The 18,392-nt window shown below is 39.6% G+C and overlaps 1 long non-coding RNA gene across 2 annotated transcripts in view; it reads right to left on the reverse strand.

Annotated features, from left to right (window-relative positions):
- Window positions 1-1,633: 1,633 nt before the first annotated feature.
- The window catches only part of LOC145254666 (uncharacterized), a 155,668-nt gene continuing 138,909 nt past the window's right edge, over window positions 1,634-18,392 (reverse strand). For both annotated transcript variants that reach the window (XR_013863788.1, XR_013863789.1), the window contains exon 6: window positions 1,634-2,770. This is a non-coding gene — a long non-coding RNA (uncharacterized LOC145254666). The remainder of the gene's footprint in view (window positions 2,771-18,392) is intronic.

An 18,392-nucleotide genomic window follows, 5' to 3' on the forward strand; every position in this document is an offset into this window, starting at 1 on the left:
GGACAGTTGACTAATTTATTTTTTATGGGTGATAAACGGTGTGCTTTTCTTTAAGGAAGGATTTTTTTTTTTTTTTTAGACATATATCTAGCTTACCAAGGAACTTTGTTTGGTGAGGAGCTTGCTACTTAGACTTAGGGTTATTGTTAGGACTAAAGAAGATTTTAAGAGGAGGAGGCTTGCCACTCGTACCTAGGGTTAGAGATAGAATTAAAGGATTTTTTTTTTTTTTAAGGCGTTTGACCCCCATATTTACAATTAGTGGGCCATAATTATTAGCTTTTGAAAATGTTATGCCTTAGATTTTGGACATCAAATTAATTTTAAATATGAAATTTATTTTTGTTTATTTGTCGTAATTCTTAAGGGGTGTGAAGCTTAAGAATTACGACAAATAGACAAAAATAAATTTCATTCAAAACAAATGACGTCACTAACAGAAACTGATGCTACATTTCGCTTTTTCTGTTCTCTGTCAGTGAAGGAGAAATCTTTCATGACTGAGACAATTTTTATGTTTGTTTCTATCCAGATTGATCCTTTTTGGGAAGCTAGATTTTCCTCACATTAATTGGCCTTGTGTCTGTCTTCGTGGGGAGGCAAGTAAACAAGAACTTGACTAGAAACTGAGCATCTCCTACAAATATTTAAATATTGATTTTGTATTTTTTTATATATATATATATATATATACAGGGTGGCCACAAAGTCACGCACCAATGTTAATATTTATTTTTTATAATTTTTTAATTTTTTTTATTTCAGATTAGACATGCCATTAACTACAGAGCAGCACGTAGAAATAATTTTCTTATCTGGTTGTGATGGTGCAACCAACAGAAGTGTTACTGAGCAATTCAACAGAAACCATCCTCATGAAAATGTGTCACACACTTCTGTCGGTCGCTTAACAAATTCAGAGAAACTGGTAGCGTCATTGACAAAAAGTGAAGTGGGCGTCCAGGTTTTACGTGCACAAGTGTTGGAAAAAATTGGATCGGTTGAAGAGGTACGGTAGAGTGGTCGCCTGACCTAAACCCTATGGACTTTTATTTCTGGGATCACATTAAGCAAATTGTTTATTCAACGAAGATTTGTGATTTGGATCATCTGAAGAGTCGTATCATTGATGCTTGTCTTCAAATTGATGGGGATGCTGATTTACTGAATCGTGTCTACAGGAACTTTGAATTTTGTATTGGCTCGTGCATAGCTGCAAACGGCGAACATATCGAGCAATTGTAATCCTTGTAAAGAACTTTGAATTTGAATAAATGTTACTACTATAACTTTTTAAAATTTTTAACTCTTAATTAACATTGGTGCATGACTTTGTGGCCAACCTGTGTATATATATATATATATATATATTGTTACATATGCGACAAAGGGTGGGAAATTAGGTAACAAATAGACGTAGGGGTATGAACGGAAATTTACGATAAAAGCAAATAAATCATCTTTGCAACTCGTTATCAAAAGGGGGGGGTATAAGGGAATTTACGGGAAAGCAAAACCCAAGTATTTTATCGCACATGTGACACGGGTAAAAAAAAAAAAAACAAATGGATAGAGACACAAGGACGAACACCATAAAAATGCGAGAAAATAACGAAACAGGAAACACCAGTGATAATATTTTCAAAATCAACTTTATTATAACAATTTAAACTACGGTAGGGAGGGGATGAGTGTAAATAAAAATAAATAAATAAATAAAAAAAGGGTGTGGAAGGGATATCTTTATCTACTATCTGAAAATGCTAACGAGAAATATATCAAAACAAAAAAAAATATATCTTCAGTCCAAACAAAATGATGGCAAAATGAATTCGTTGATATAATATATGAGAGAGGTAACTTATAGTTTTTTTTGTTTTTTTTTAATGTTTCTTTTCTCCTTTTTTTTTCTTTTAACTTTCAAAGTGAACTTTAACCTTCATTTTATTCGCTTCAGGCGACAGTTTATAACATGCGATAATTCTGTATCCATCCAACGTTTTGGTTATGTATCGTGTCTCCTGTGTTCGTGAAATTAACATCCTGTATTTCGACGACGACGGCTTACTCTCCCAGGCATTATTTCTTTCCTTTCGTTGTTCATTACAAAATCTTACCGAAAACGCTGTTTTATGATGTTAACATTTTTAGCACTTTATTTGCTTAAAACTCTTAAAATATATAATGTACATTGTTATTTATTAATTTATTTGAAAGTATATTCATTTTCAAACAAAACGGTGGTATTTTGAGAACTTAAGTTGCTTTGGTTTTTAAAATATGACGATTTTAGCAAAAACCCCTTGAAATCTGTAATTATTGAAAGCGTTTTATCGTCCAATCAAAAAGGGTATATTTTGTATAATCATGTTAAAGGTGTATAAATTCGACGTGTGTGTATTTGTAAGAACCCAAATCTGTGTATGTTGATGCATTACATGGCCTAACTGAATGTCTGTGGTTCTTCACAATTTGGACCATATGTGGTCTTATCCCTATATATGTAACAGTTTATTTCTTGGTGTTTTTGCTGCGTGCGTGTGTCAGACATGTATTATGACATACTTCTAAAACTGCTGTTGGCTGTCTCTCTTTTGGCACTACCTGGGGATGCCATCCGTCCTTGGGGGAGCTGGAATCTGTTGGACAACGACTGGTTTTATATAAAGATTTTATTTCGCTTCCCGTCGTTAATGGAAAGTGAATATCTGGCCTCTGGGTTTCTTCTTGCCTCCACTTTGAGACGTGTCAACTCCCTCTCGGGAGGGGGCTAATATAAAAGGCAAAACATTTAATTAAATGAAAAAAAAAAAAAAAAAAAAAAAAAACATTAAATCAATGAAACTGTAGAAAAATACATTAGAATTCAAATCTTGATATAAAATTAAGAAAAAATAATTAAAATAAAAAAATTGTTTTTATTTTTCTCTTTTAAGCAAAAATTCCAAAGTAACGATTTGAAATTTGAATTCCTTTCTTAATGGATCCTCCATTTTTTTAAATAAAAATAAAGATGAAAGATTGATATGCCCCCCCACCCCCCGTGCCTTTTTCACGAGGAAATTAATTTTGTAAACAAACCAATGAACTTTTTCATTTTCATAGAATTTTCAGAATTTATTCAACTTTTTTTTTTTTTTTTTTTAAACTCTTTGCCTTCGGGACAAGATCAAAGTGTAGTATCTGTTCTTCAGATGCTGCACTTCAATTTCTTGTTCTGTCAGTGGAGGAGAAATCCTTCACGACTGAGACAATTTTTATTTTCGTTCCTTTTCTCCACGTTAAAAAACGACCCTGGTGTCTAACTCTGTCCCGTGGGGAGGCATTGTAAATAGTTCCTATCTGTAAATGTAATCAAAAAACATTTGTTGTTAAATTTAATTCTAAACCTTTTCATAATTCTAATTGATAAAGAAAATTTTAATAGTTTTTCTTTCACTGATTTGTTCAAATAAAAAAAAAAAATCGATTCATATTTTTGTTTTATTATACAGGGTGACCCCCCCCCCCCCCCGCAAAAAAAAAAAAACAGAGGACATTCGATTGTTTTTCTGAGCATTTTACAGTCAACAGAGAAAAAAAAAGGCCAAAGACCCTAGTGTTTTGATGTGATGTTTTGAATATAATAAACTAGTTATAACCAAAGTTTCATTTCATTCAGACAAAACACTAAGAAATGGGGCCTAATTAGAGTTGGTGCCCGTTTTTATTTTTTTGGGTCACCTTGTAGTTATGAAAATTAAAGCAAAAATTCCAAAAATAATGATTTCGAACTTAAATTCCTTTCTTAATGGATTAACCGTTTTTAATTAAAATGACGACAAAAAGTTGATACACATACCCTCTGCCTCTTTTATGAGGAACTTGATTTTGTAAACAAACCAAAGAATTTTTTAATGTCATGAAATTTTCAGTATTTATTCAATAATTTTTATTTTTTTATCGATACAATATAATTAAAAGTATTGTTTGTTGTTAAATGTATATTTATTTTTATTTACAAAATATAATTTCAAACCTCCTTTCCACTATACTGATTGATAAAAATTTTAATAGTTTTCCTTCACTGATTTGTTCAATTTCTTTTTTTTTTTTTCTTTTTGCATTTTTACCCCAAACAAGGCACAGTGTCAATTTGATGTAGGGAGCTACTATCTGGGACATCATTTATAAAGGTACTGTTGTGTCTCCAGATCGGGTTCCCTTTTTAACAAAGGACACATACTTTAAGAGCACCGGTGCCTCGTGCCTCCTTTTCATTCATCTCTGTGCGAGTTTTTTTTATATAGTTTTCTTTTCTTATTTCTTCCCTTCTTCATCTTTCTTTATTGAAAAAAACTTAGCCGGTTAGGCATTCTCCCCCCCCCCCCAAAAAAAGTAAAGGAAAAATTTCATATTGCTATTCTTTGAGAACTTCGGGTTCCCACGCGATCTCGTCCTAGTCTCGTTTTCGATTCGGTCCTTCCTCCTTTTCACCGCGGAATTTGAAACGATACACACGGCCTTTACTCGACTCCATGAACTGGCTATCTCCCGTTCTAAGCCACGAGGTACGTTCAGAACATCCCATTATTCCTCATCTTCATCGACTTTACCTGCCTATTCCTTCTATGAAAAACTTGAAACCTTATTGTAAACGGAAACAAATTAAACCCCTTTGCGCGGCCCAAATCTACGTAAGGGAAAAATCACCGTAAACACCGTTTCACGCATAGAATCGAGAATGGCGTGCTGTTAGTAAACATCCTTGTGCGTGTGGGTCAACTTGAGGCATAAAAGAGGTGAGGAAACGAAGAATTTCATTCACATCATTTCTCAAATTTACTGGACATTGTTATTAGGTAGTCTTCTCTACTCTTTGCATTTATTTTGTTTATTTCAGTTTTCACGTTGAAGAATTGTAAACTGCGAATGCGGTGCGACCACGTGAAAAATAAAAATTATATTTTCTTCATCAGTTGTGCTCTAGTCCTCATTTTTGGCCCCTGTGCTACCGTTACACTTATTTATGTTTAATTAATCCAGTGTTTAAGTTCTATATACAATTTGGAAAAATTCTAATTCATTCTCTCCTTTGCTCGCACAGAACTTATATATTTTGTCAGACTTTTATTTCTATTTTTATTTTGTGGGCGCTTGTGTAGTTTATGCACTGTACTAAAATAACAACCTTCTTAGGAAAAAGAGACATAACTGCTCCATACTTTCACCTAACAATTTAATAAAAACAAAAAGACACTTTCTAACGGCTTCATACTTTCACCTAACAATTTAATGGAGAAAAGACACTTTTCTAACTTTACAGACTTTCACCTAACAGTGGATTGAAAAAGATAAAAGATATCCCAGAATTTGTTAATTTGGAAGCCCTGTCTAAAACAATTATTTTCATGTATTATTTCCTTTTGTTTAATTATTTTCTCTCCTTTTAACTACTCCTTTTGTTTTATTTTTGGGGTTTGTATTACTGTACACATAGATTCGAAAAAGTTGTCAAAAAAACAAATATATAACAAATAAATGTTATCAGAGGCAAGATAAGTTACTTTTCTACCTAACTGGATATATTTTTTGTATTTTTAGTCAATGTAACATGTTTATTCAGCCCCAAAAACATAGTGTTTACCGATGTATTGGAAAATTCAAGATGGCGCCCGACTCTCTTTTTAACAAAGTTTGGGAAAAGGTGTTATAAATAATAAACTAGATAAAATACTATTAAAAACCCACCGAATATATGTCAACCTATGTCACGGTAACATATATTGAGCGAGTTTCTAACAGTAATTTGTCTAGTTTTATATTTATAGCACCTTTTCCCAAACTTACCGTGTTAACGAGAGAGTCGGGCGCCATCTTTAATTTTCCAATACATCAGTAAACACAGTATGTTTTTCGAGCTGAATAAACATGTTACATTAAATAAAAACACGAAAAATTATCCAGTTAGGTAGAAAAGTAACTTATCTTGCCTTTAATAACATTTATTTGTTATATATTTGTTTTTTGACAACTTTTTCGAATCTATGTGTACAGTAATACAAACCCTATTTTTGTTTCAGATTTTTTTTACCTAATTAATAAAGCGTTTTCAACGTAATAGTTGTTTTTGTTATGTTAATTTGAGTTTATCTGTCTGCCCAACGCATGCTTTCTGAAGTGTGACTGCTGGACGGTATTGTAGGTACCTGAAAGCAAGATTCTGAGGAATAACTGGCTCGAGTTCCAGAACAGTAAAAAAAAATCTTGTGCAACTGTATTGAGCGGATTAGCCCAGTCAACGTGGGAAATAATTAGCGCAGCAGCAGAAATTCTCAGCCGAACAGAACAGACTTGTTACAGTCAGATACGTTACCAATTTCAAGATGTCTTCCGTCGCATCATACAACACGCGGTCGAAAGTTTCAGCCTCAACCAAGTCGTCTACTTCAGCTTGGGCCAGAGCGGAAGCAGCTAAAGCTCATCTCGCCCTTATTGACAGCGAAGCAGAACCTAGAACAGGAGCTTGAAATGTTGAGGATTAATGTGCTACAGAAAGAGGTAGAGTTAAAAACAAAATTTAAAAAAATAAAAGCTCGAAAGGAAGTGGCTCTCACAGCCACCTGCTCCAGTAGAGATGAAGGCTCAGTCGCCTCCTCTCATCGCCACAGAGCCAGTACTATGCTCGAGCAACCGCCCTTCGACGCATTACAACGTACTACCGACTACGTCATCAGCCAGAGGTCCCTAAAACAGTCGGAGGCACCAGTCGCTCCCCCGGCCGATCAGCACTTCCGAACTCCTCCTGACCAAACCCTGGACCCTCCACACGACCTTTTACTATATATGGCCCACCGGGAAATGCTCTCCACAAGTCTAACAAGATTCTCCGACCAATCTAAGGACTATAGAGCCTGGAAATCGTCTTTCCTGAACGCTATCTCGGGATTAAGACTTTCTCCTCGGGAGGAGATGGATATGCTGGTCAAGTGGCTCGGCAGACACTCCTCAGACCAAGCCAACAGACTAAGGACTGCTCACTTCAACCAACCTGAAAAGGGACTGTATGAGATATGGAGGAGGCTCGACAAATGCTACGGAGCTGTCGAAGTCATTGAAGACTATCTTCAAGAAACTTAAGTGTTTCCTAAGATTACAAAGGACTACACAAAGCTTAGAGACCTAAGCGATCTTCTTGCAGAGGTTCAAGCTCTGAAGGACGATGGGGATATACTTGGCCTCGCCACCTTGGACACTGCCTGCGGCATCTGGCAAATAGTGGAAAAGCTACCACCTTCTATAGGAGACAAGTGGGCATCGTATGGTGCCAAATACAAATGACAACACCAAGTGCCATTCCCGCCTTTCTGTTTTTGTCGGTTTCACAGCACGGCAGGCAGATGACCAAAATGACCCCAGCTTCTATCGGACAATGGACAGTCAATCTCCTAAAGGGCACGAAAGGACGAGACGCTGTGAGGTCTCCGTCCATAAGATTGAGGTGGAAACAAAAGACTGCAACCGACTCTGTCCCATCCACAAGGCGCCTCATCCTCTCCAAAAATGCTGGGCCTTCAAGAAAAAACCTTTGTCTGAAAGGAAAGACATCCTTAGACAAAATGGGATGTGTCTCCGATGCTGCTCCACCACAGACCACATAGCGAAGGAATGCAAGGCCATTCTAAAATGCACAGAATGTGGCAGTGACAGCCACGAAAGCTCGATGCACCCACACTCGATACCCCACCAGCCAATGCTAAACCCATGCCGTTGCACGGCAGGGAGAAGGAAGATGTCTCGGCCAATTGTTTACAGATCTGTGGAGAGAGACAACCTAAATGGATGATCATGCTCCAAGATCTGTCTTGTTAACATATATGCAAGTGTGTTAAGGTAGAGAGAGGGAGAGAAAGAGGGAAGAGGTGAATTATAGTGTAGACACGTTGACCGGAAGTAAAAGATCAGCTGATTTGATTGCATGTGAGTCATGTGATCAGGTTAGCTGAATCGTGGAGATTTGATTTGGACTCAGAAGACAATGGACGGCTTCCCGTTGTCTCTTCCTCTTCACTGGGGGGAGGGGGGACGAACGCTGACGTGTGTAGAAGAAGAACTCACACAGGCCAATTTCACTTTCCAACTTCTGCAGGACATCTGGGAAAAGTGAAATAAACTATAGAACTAATTCCTTGTCTTGGAGCGATTGAATCTTCATCCAAAAACAGGTATTAAGTCTCCCTCCAGGATGAGAAATTCCAGATGGTCCAACATCGAAGAAGCAGAGGTAGGTTCTGAAAATACATGTCACTCACACACGATTCCCTTTATGATACAACATAAATATATAATATAACGCGTCATCTATTCTAATCCATTATTAGAGATGACACAACAAACACTCAACCCTTTATTATAGAGACAATACAACAAAGACTCATTTGGTGTCCGTTGACCAGTTCGCACACACAATGCGATACCGAACCTGGGGTGAAAACAACGTAACAAACTCTCATATGGTGTCGTGAGTGTGAAAAAAAAAAGAAAAATCTCGAACCTGGTGGTTACCATAAAAAAATATATCATATAGACATGACGAAAAGAAAAAAAAATATAGTACACTACACATAAAAAAGAAAAAAAAACAACAACGTAGGGTCCTTTCATTAAACAGTGAAAAAAAAAAAAAATATATATATATATATAGACACAACGGAAAAAAAGACACATTAAAATTATGTATAGTTATATTATATGCTAAATTAAGAGAAATAAGAAAAAAAAAAACCCCAGATAGCTCGATCGACATACAGATAACGAATTGTTGATTTTACATATGAGAAACAGAAAAAAATGGTATGTTACGGTGTAGAAAGATAAACAGTGGGAATTGAAAAAAGATATATCAATCGACATACTTATAAAAACAAAAAGAAGAAAAAAAAAGAAGAAATAGAACATATAAACTTTAGTTACAGAGGGGAATGAGATGAATTGTTACGATTACAGAGAAACACGTCAATCAAATATCTGTTATGAATTTATAGGTTAAACAATTATATACAGCTAAAATTGTAAAAGCTTTGCATACTTTTAGGAAAAGACAATGTGTATTTTTTTTGTTTGTTAAGAAACAATGGATACTTTCTGCTAATGTGGAATTGTTTTTTTTTTCACTAATTGTACGGGTTTTTTTCGTGAGAATTTTTTTTCTGGTGTGGAAAAATGTTATTGTATGTAAACTGTTTTATGAAATGTTAAAATGTATATTTTTTTTTTTTTAGACTGCTCACTTCAACCGGCCTGAAAAGGGACTGAGATATGGAGGAGGCTCGACAAATGCTACGGAGCCGTCGAAGCTATTGACGACTCTATTTTCAAGAGACTCAAAGTGTTTCCTAAGATTACAAAGGACTACACAAAGCTTAGAGACCTAAGCGATCTTCTTGCAGAGGTTCAAGCTCTGAAGGACGATGGGGATATACCTGGCCTCGCCATCTTGGACACTGCTTGCGGCATCTGGCAAATAGTGAAAAAGCTACCACCTTCTATAGGAGACAAGTGGGCATCGTATGGTGCCAAATACAAATGACAACACCAAGTGTCCTTCCCGCCTTTCTGTTTTTGTCGATTTCATAGAACAGCAAGCAGATGACCGAAATGACCCCAGCTTCTATCGGACAATGGACAGTAAATCTCCTAAAGGACGAGACGCTGTGAGGTCTCCGTCCATAAGATCGAGGTGGAAACAAAAGACTGCAACCGACTCTGTCCCATCCACGAGGCGCCTCATCCTCTCCAAAAATGCTGGGCCTTTAAGAAAAAACCTTTGTCCGAAAGGAAAGACAAAATGGGATGTGTCTCCGATGCTGCTTCACCTCAGACCACATAGCGAAGGAATGCAAGGCCATTCTAAAATGCGCAGAATGTGGCAGCGGCAGCCACGAAAGCTCGATGCACCCACACCCGATACCCCACCAGCCAATGCTAAACCCATGCCGTTGCATGGCGGGGAGAAGGAAGATGTCTCGGCCAATTGTTTACAAATCTGTGGAGACAACCTAAATGGATGATCATGCTCCAAGATCTGTCTTGTTAACATATATGCAAGTGGACAAGAAAAGTCGCTTTAGGCATATGCTGTAATTGACGAGCACAGCAACAAATCCCTGGCTCGCTCGGAGTTCTTCGACGACCGGGGCCGTACCTCAACATACACCCTGAAAACCTGTGCCGGAGTCATGGAGGCGTTAGGAAGAAGAGCACTAAGATACAGAATGGGGTCTCTCGACGGGAAAACCACATACACTCTGCCAACCTGGATCCGGATGCACCCATCTTGCTACTTCTAGGACACGACGTCATTGAAGCCCACAAGCTCTGGTGAATGATCAACGGTCTGCGCGGTGCCCTCCCATGCCCAGAAATTGGATCTGGGATGGATCGTGGTGGGAGACATTTGCCCCGAAAGGATAAAAAACAAAAACGTTAGTGTCTTTTTCACCAGTACACTAGTGAAGGGCCACCCCTCCATTTTTGAGCCTTGCCCTTACTTAATCCATATAATGGAGAGGTATGGACCCCCGATCGCAACCAGACTCAACACCAGGGGTTAGGCCACTCAGTGTTCCAACTCACAGTGGATGAGAGTGCGGGACACTCTATTGAAGATCTTATCTTCCTGAAAATTATGGAGCAAAACCTAGAAAAGGACCCCGACAACAGCTGGATAGCCCCACTACCCTTTAAGCCTTCCAGACAATGTCTCCCCAACAACAGGGATCAAGCCGCTAAAAGGCTTCTTTCCCTGTTGAGACAGTTCAAGAGGAACCCGCAACTGAAAGACGACTTTCTTCTTTTCATGGAAAAACTTCTGGAAAGAGAACATGCCGTGATTGCCCCTCCTCTGGCCACGAACGAAGAAAGATGTTATCTCTCCTAGTTCGGAATATACCACCCCAAGAAGCCCGGGAAGATTAGAGTGGTGTTCGATTCCAGCGCCCAATACAACGGGGTATTGCTCAACAATATGTTGTTAACTGGGCCTGACCTAATCAACACACTCGTGGGTGTCCTGATCCGATTTCGGAGGGACCTTGTGGCCATTATGGCTGATATCGAGTCAAGGCAGGACATAGGAGATTCCTAAGATTTCTCTGGTTCCAAGATAACGACATCACCAGGGAGGTCAGGGAATATCAGATGAATGTGCACGTATTCGGAAACGGACCTTCGCCAGCGGTATCAGCCTACTGCCCCAGATAGTCTGTGCATCAAGGACACCCCAACTGCAACCAGGATGTACAGGAGTTCGTAGGACGCAACTTCTACATAGATGACGGCCTAACATCCGTCCCAACTATCAAGGATGCTATCTCCCTGCTACAGAAGACCAGAGCCGTATTGGCAGTATCCAACCTGAGACTGCACAAGATCGCATCCAACAAGAGGGCCGTCATGGCGGCCTTCCCACCCGAAGATCATGCCAATGAAAGCAAGGATCTAGACGCTTACTTGAGGCTAACCTTTGGAAACGGAAGCTGCGAGACTGCATTCGTTATGGGAAAAACGAAACTGACCCCTCAAGCTGAAACCTTCATACCAACATTGGAACTGTGCACTGCGGTCCTAGCGGTGGAGTTCGCAGACCTCATACACCAGGAATTGGATATGGAGGCTGACACCACCTTCTATACGGACAGCAAGGTAGTTCTTGGCTACATCAACAATGAAGTCAGACGCTTTTATGTTTATGTGGCTAACAGAGTTCAGAGGATACGCCGCACTTCTCAGCCTAAACAGTGGCATTACGTATCTACCGACCAGAACCCGGCGGACTGTGGAACTAGGTCTGTTCCCGCTATCCAGCTTCATGATGCACCTTGGCTCTGCGGACCAGCATTCTTATCCCGACCCTCAGCACCATCTGCTGACGGCGAAAATTATGGCCTTATTGATCCAGACCAAGACACTGAGATCCCGTCCAGTGGTGACTGCATTTCTCACTAGTTCTTCTTTTCAACTGGACCCTAACTATTTTGAGAGGTTCTCATCATGGATTGCGGTTAGACGAGCTGTGGCCCACTTGATACACATTGCCCAGACTTTTCGCAGAGAAAACAAAGGCAAAACCTGCAGCAGATGGCATTATTGCAAAACCCTTAGCGTGGAGGTGCTAACGCAGGCTGAACAGGTGATGATTAAAGCGGCGCAAACGCACAACTACGCTAAAGACATGTCCTGCCTCGAAGAAGCGAAAAGACAGCCTTCGAACAGTGCAATCAAGTCTCTAGACCCATTCCTCGATGTACCAGGCCTCCTCAGAGTCGGAGGGCGGACGCAGAGAGCAGAACTGCCCCAGGAAGAAATGCATCCCATCATCATTCCTGGAAAGCATCACTTAGCTACCCTGCTGGTGCGTCATCATCATCAGATTATTCACCACCAGGGACGTCATCTGACAGAGGGTGCTGTCCGAGCCGCTGGCCTCTGAATTGTCGGTGGCAAGAGATGCATCAATAAAGTGATACACTCCTGTGTCAAGTGCAAGCAGCTCCGGGGATCCGTACAAGCCCAAAAATTATCCGAGCTACCTGGAGATCGCGTTGCCATCACCCCTCCTTTCACTAATGTAGGGCTGGACATGTTTGGACCTTGGCCAGTCACCTCTAGGAGAACCAGTGGCGGGCTAGCCCATTGCAAAAGATGGGCCACCATTTTCACCTGTATGACCACCAGAGCAATCCATATCGAGGTGTTGGAGTCTCTTGACACCTCGAGCTTGGTCAATGCCCTACGTCGATTCTTTGCTATTCGAGGTCCAGTCAAACTTCTCTGCTCGGAACAAGGCACGAACTTCATCGGAGCAAGGAAAGAATTGGGAATAGCCTCCAATTTGGACTGTAACGCAGTTAGAAACCATCTCGCAAACTCTGGCTGCACCTGGCTCTTTAATCCCCCTCATGCTTCACACATGGGCGGAGCCTGGGAAAGGATGGTAGGTATAGCCAAAAGAATCCTCAACGCTATGTTGATGCAACACGGGAGCACTCGTCTGACACATGAGGTGTTAACTACCTTTCTTGCAGAAGTAACTGCCATCATCAATGCCAGACCACTTGTACCGGTCTCTACCGATCCAGAAGATCCAATCCCACTGACTCCCGCAACCCTGCTCACACAAAAGATCGGCTCCGTCTCTGCGCCGCCTGGTGAATTCGACACAAAGGATGTTTTTCGTCGGCAGTGGAGTGGAGACATGTCCAACACCTTGCCCAGACCTTTTGGAATAGGTGGAAGAACCAATATCTGCCTCTGCTGCAGCCCCGCAAAAAATGGGCCGATAGTGTTGAAAGTCCGATAACTCTCGTATCTCTATTACCTCCCTTTCCCTGTACATATCCCATAACCCCTTTTTTGTTCTTCCCCTAAATATAGAGTTCTCCTCATCAGTCAACACGTGTGTCTATTTTCCTCCTTTGAATTCCTGTTTGTTTTTATCTCTATTCTATTAAAATGCACCACTCAACAGATAGCATTACAAATTTGTCACCTGGAAGTGTGGTGCTCAGGAAAGACAAAGAACACAAAAGAAACGAGTGGCCTCTGGGGCTGGTGACTAGAGCAATCCCCAGCAAAGACGGCAAAATCCGCTAAGTGGAACTGAGAACCCAAAAAAGGCACTTTGTGAGGCCCATTTTGGAGAGAAAAGACAAGACGGTTGATTTTCCATGTGGCCGGAGGAGCCCCGAAAAAGAGATAAACATCAAAAATTGGACGAACCCCAGATAGCCAAATATGAACAACCTGTTCAGTAAACAAAAACAATAAGGAACCTGTAGGTTATGAAATTCAAAAACGACGTACTGGCCCCATGTTATGGCCCGAACGCCTTGAATGACTAAACACTGCCTAATTCATGCAAACCAGAAAAGGAAGACACACGAAATAAATTCAAACCAACTTTGTTCCCACTTAAACCGATAAGTATAACCTAATGAACATTCTTTCTGTTGATTTTCTCACATACGTTCACAAAATTCTCTTCTGCCACACGAACAAACTTTCTCTATATAACCCCCAATAGTAAATAAAGTTGCCTTTTTTATTTACCCTTAAAATATAATGTCTGTTTTATTTATTTCTACGGAGTCAGAGAGTTAGACACAAACCTGATAAACCCACTACATCCCCACAGATGCGACACTTTTACTTAAAATGATGGCAAAAATATTAATTTTGTAAACAAATAATTTTTATAGGGAAAACAAGGTTTCAAATTTTTTATGAAAACAATTTCCAAAAATGAACATGAAAATTTTTTTACTTTTCATTGAAATTCATAAACCAGGTTTTGTTTTTAAATTTTCTAGTATTGCTAAAGATGACTATATAAGTCATATCTGACAAAATTTCTGAAATAAAAACTGTGCTGACAGAAAAGAACTCTCCAACTTCTTTTAACTTCCGTTTCTACTCTCCGGAAGTGAGTTACTTCCTTTGAGTTTTTCTTTCTTTTCTCTTCCTTTCCTCGAAGTAACAGGTCTCGTTCCTGGGTCTGTTCTAAGTAAAATAAACCTTTTAAAGTTCACTTCGTATCGAAGTTTTTCATTACAATTTATTTTACTTAGAACAACTAAAACACAAACAATGGAGAAGTTCCTGAAACCTAAACGGCTGGATTTGGATCTCACAAAAATGGATGCTGCCGACACGTGGATACACTGGAAGTGGTCGTTCATGATATTCCTAGAAGCGGAAGTTAAAAGTTAGAGAGTTCTTTTCTGTCAGCACATTACCACTTACAGACGAGTCGAATTTAAACCTGTTGATCAACTTGGTGTCTCCGACAATATATAAACATATCTCGGATATCAACGACTATCGGACAGCCATGAACGCCCTCGAGGAGGTTTTTGTTCAACCCAAAAAACATCATCTTCTGTCGGCATTTATTGGCTACTTGTCGTCTACGGACAAATGAAAGTGTGGACCAGTATCTACAGTCATTGAAAGAACTTGCCAAGGACTGTGAATTCCAGGTCGTGACGGCCATACAGGCGGGGGACGAATACATAAGGGACGCGTTCATAAACAGGATTTCATCATCCCACATAAGACAAGGACTTTTGGAAAACAAGAGACTCGACTTACACACGGCGTATGACCAAGCGCTCACGTTGGAGTCCGCTCAAAAACAACTATCTACTTACACCCAGTCAAACTCTTTGACTGCGTCCATATCTGCTGCTAAAAACGAAGAGGACGAGAACGACCAGACTGAGCATGGGGAGCAACCCACAGCAGCGGCACTCCCGGGGCAGAAATGCTTCTTCTGTGGAAAACCAAAGCATAACAGGGCGAGTTGTGCCTCCAGAAACTCGATATGCAAAAACTGCAAGAAGAAGGGGCATTTTGCACGTGTCTGTAGATCTCGAACGGCGGCTGTTACGAATTATGGCGAGTCTCTTCTTACTTCTTCGGTTCCTTGTTTTAATTCCCCAAAAAGTCTATCTCGTTCGTCCTTGTGGGAAAAATCAGAGGTGAACCTATGAGTATACTCGTCAATACCGAGAGCTCCGAAAATTTCATCCACCCTGATAAAGTTAAGAAGCTCGGGTTAGCAGTCTTGCCAAGCTTGGACATTGTGTTGTATCTCTCAGTCTGAAAGGAAAGGTGTACAATAATATCAAGCTGTCGATTATGGCAGACTTATGCAGTGACATTATTCTCGGGCATAAATTTTTAAACCGACATTCGTCAGTAGAAATACCTTTTGGAGAACCCCTCCCCCCTCTCTGTTTGTGGGCTAACCACTATTAAAAATGTTCCTTACCCCTCTCTTTACAAACCTAACCCCCGACTGTCGGCCAATAGCTGTTAAATCCTGGAGACATACCCTACCTGATGCCGAATTTATTAAATAAGAAATAACTCGTATGCTAAAGGAAGGTATTATAGAACCCTCTCAATCTCCGTGGTGAGCTCAAACTCTTGTAGTGTCTCCTGAGAATCATAAGAAGAGGCTTGTTGTGGATTACTCCCAAACGATAAATCGTTTCACTCTACTACAGGGTGGTCAAAAAGTCAGGTAACATGTTAAAGGTAGAAAAAACAATATGATCCATTATAATCTCTATTCGTTTAATATTATTTGTTTAAATATTTGAGTGTAATATATAAACTTTAATTTTAAATCTATGTGTTGTGTCATTTATATTCTTCTTTCTTTCAGGTATAATGGCCACCCAAAAGTTAACAACGCCGCAAAAGGTTGCTATTGTAAGATTGTACACTCAGTACAATAAAAATGCTGCTGAAACTGCTCGCCAGTTCTCTACATTGTTTCCTGGCTTTACTGTAACACGAAAGCATGTAATTAAATTAAATAGGAAATTTGATGAAACCGGTTCTGTTGTTGACTTACCTCGGTCAGGAAGACCAAGAACGGGTCGGTCTGATGAGAATATTGCTACTGTCCAGGCAATTGTGGATGAAACCCCCAAAACATCATCACGAAATATGGCACGCCAATCAGGAATAAAAAGGGGAACAATTCTAAACATTTTGAAGAAAGATTTAAGTTAACAAAATAAACATATTTCATGTTTGTTTCATTTTATATTTCAATGTATGGTACTTAAATATACGTGTATTGCTAATATCGTTTTTCTTTAAAATGTTACCTGACTTTTTGACCACCCTGTATATGCATATATATATGTATATATATATGCATATATATATATATATATATGTATGTATATATATATGCATATATATATGTGTATATATGCATATATATGCGTATACATATATATGCATACATACACATATATGCATATACATATACTCTACTAGACGCTTATCCTCTTCCTCGATATGGAGGATATGGTAAATGAGATTGCCACTTACCAAGTGTTTAGCACTCTTGATTTAACCAGTGCCTATCATCAAGTTGCCATCAAACCGGAAGAACGAAAGTATACCGCCTTCGAAACTTTTGGATCTCTCTACCAGTTTCGTCAAATTACGTTCGGAGTAACTAATGGAGTAGCCAGTTTCCAACGAGTCATCGATGATATCATCAAACGAGAGGACCTCCAAGAAACCTTCGCCTACATTGACAATGTTACAGTTTGTGGAGAAAATCAGGCTGAGCATGATACCAATTTACAAAGTTTTATGAAGGCGGTGGCGAAGTATGGACTAACCCTGAACGAAAACAAGTGTCACTACTCTCTTGCTTCTGTAGACCTGCTTGGGCACACTATAAGCAAAGGTTCAGTAAAACCAGACTGACAGGCTCAAAGGTTTGATGGACTTGCCTGTTCCTCCAGACCTTTCTCCTCTTCGTCGAGCAATGGGAATGTTTTCTCATTATTCAAAATGGATAGCCAACTTCTGAGAAATTGCACCCCTTTACCAAAGTTACCAAGTTTCCTCTCACTAAGGAACAAACCAACACCTTTAGAGAACTGAAGAAAGAAATTGCAAAATCATCCCTAGTAGCCATAGATTCTTCTCTTCCCCTCGAGGTCGAAACCGATGCCTCAGAGCATGCTATCACTGCCTCCCTAACCCAGAACTTTCGACCAGTGGCCTTCTTTTCAAGAACTTTAACCTCCGCTGAGCAGAAGCTTTCTGCGGTTGAAAAGGAGGCCTATGCAATTGTAAAAGCGATCCGAAAATGGCGGCATTTACTGCTGGGGAAGCATTTAAAATTGATCACTGACCAAAAATCTGTCTCTTATGTTCGACCCCAAGGGAAAGAGTAAAATAAAAAATGAGAAGATTACAAGATGGAAGCTGGAGCTTGCCTGTTTTAACTATGATATCGCTTATCGTCCAGGGAAGCAGAATGCTGCTGCAGACGCTTTGTCTCGAATTTGTTCTTCTACCACCTCTGCTGACAAATTACATTCTTTGCACAGAGACTTATGCCATCCGGGAGTAACCAGGATGCTACACTTCGTCAGAATCAAAAATCTCCCATACTCTGTGGAAGATGTGAGAGCAGTTACAAAAGCCTGCCGGGTCTGTTCCGAAATAAAACCCAGGTTTCTCAAGATGGCTCCTCAGACTCTCATAAAGGCAAGTCAGCCTTTTGAAAGACTAAGTGTGGATTTCAAAGGACCGTTACCTTCAAATTTCCACAACAGATGCATACTGTCATTGATGAATACCCGCACTTTCTTTTCGCTTTCTCCTGTGCCGATGTTATAATGAGAAAGTTAATTTTAAAATATTATCACTGGTGTTTGTATTTGTTTTGTCTTGCATTTTTACTGTGTTCGTCCTCGTGTTTCTATTTGTTTTTTTTTTTATCCGTGTCACATGTGCAATAAATACTTGGATTTACTTTCCTGTAAATTTCCGTTTATCCCCCATTTTGGTAATGCGTTGCAAAGATAAAC

Source organism: Euprymna scolopes, chromosome 30 (assembly GCF_053919585.1).
Source record: "Euprymna scolopes isolate OS-2025 chromosome 30, ASM5391958v1, whole genome shotgun sequence".
NCBI classification, from domain to species: domain Eukaryota; kingdom Metazoa; phylum Mollusca; class Cephalopoda; order Sepiida; family Sepiolidae; genus Euprymna; species Euprymna scolopes.